This window comes from Branchiostoma belcheri, unplaced genomic scaffold (genome assembly GCF_001625305.1).
Source record: "Branchiostoma belcheri isolate BF01 breed outbred unplaced genomic scaffold, Haploidv18h27 scaffold1516, whole genome shotgun sequence".
Classification (NCBI taxonomy): domain Eukaryota; kingdom Metazoa; phylum Chordata; class Leptocardii; order Amphioxiformes; family Branchiostomatidae; genus Branchiostoma; species Branchiostoma belcheri.
In genome coordinates, this window is record NW_017802954.1 from 2,247 (window position 1) to 2,996 (window position 750).

Here is a 750-nt window from a genome sequence, read left to right on the forward strand (position 1 = left end):
ACACATTTCCCGCGCACTCAGGGCCGGTCGCCCTGTCCGCGGCCGCCCTGTGTGCAGCATGCTCATTATAATATGCAAGTAGCTACGCTCTGATTGGTTCACCTTAGATGACCTGCGCTGTGATTGGCTAGAACGAAGCCCGTTGCATGCTGGGGCGCCAGGGCGCGCGAAGTGCAGAGAGCTCGATCTCGAGAAAGCCACATTTACGCTGGTTTCTACCTTATTTCTACGACTAATTAGCAACATCCTAGTGACGAAATGCGTACTCAAAAGAATTTTCGGAAAAAAAATATATGTACATGTGGATTTCTGGTGCCTTTGGCGTAATTTTGTTGGTCACATACAACGTAATGTAACACGGAAGTGCATGGAGTCGGAGTCGGAGTCACGGCACGGCGCGGCACGGTGTACAATATAGTAAAATGCAGGCTAGATCAACGTTCCTTCCGCTGTTCCAGCGGTGTGTATCGGTAATTTCCCGCCCCGCATGAGGTAAATTAGTACTCCTCCCACTATTCCTGTGATGTTACCGCGCCTGCATATGAATGGAGAAGTCTAACGGAAAAGAAACGCGTTACTTTCGGAAAAGTAACGGAAAACTTTCGGAAAAGTAACCAGTTAATAACGGAAAACTAACGGGAAAAAAACGCGTTAGTAACGGCCGTTAGGGTAACTATAACGCGAACGGTACTGTATGCCTGGTTTGTTTACGAATAGAGTCATCATCAGAGAGGTCAGGAGTGGTTATTT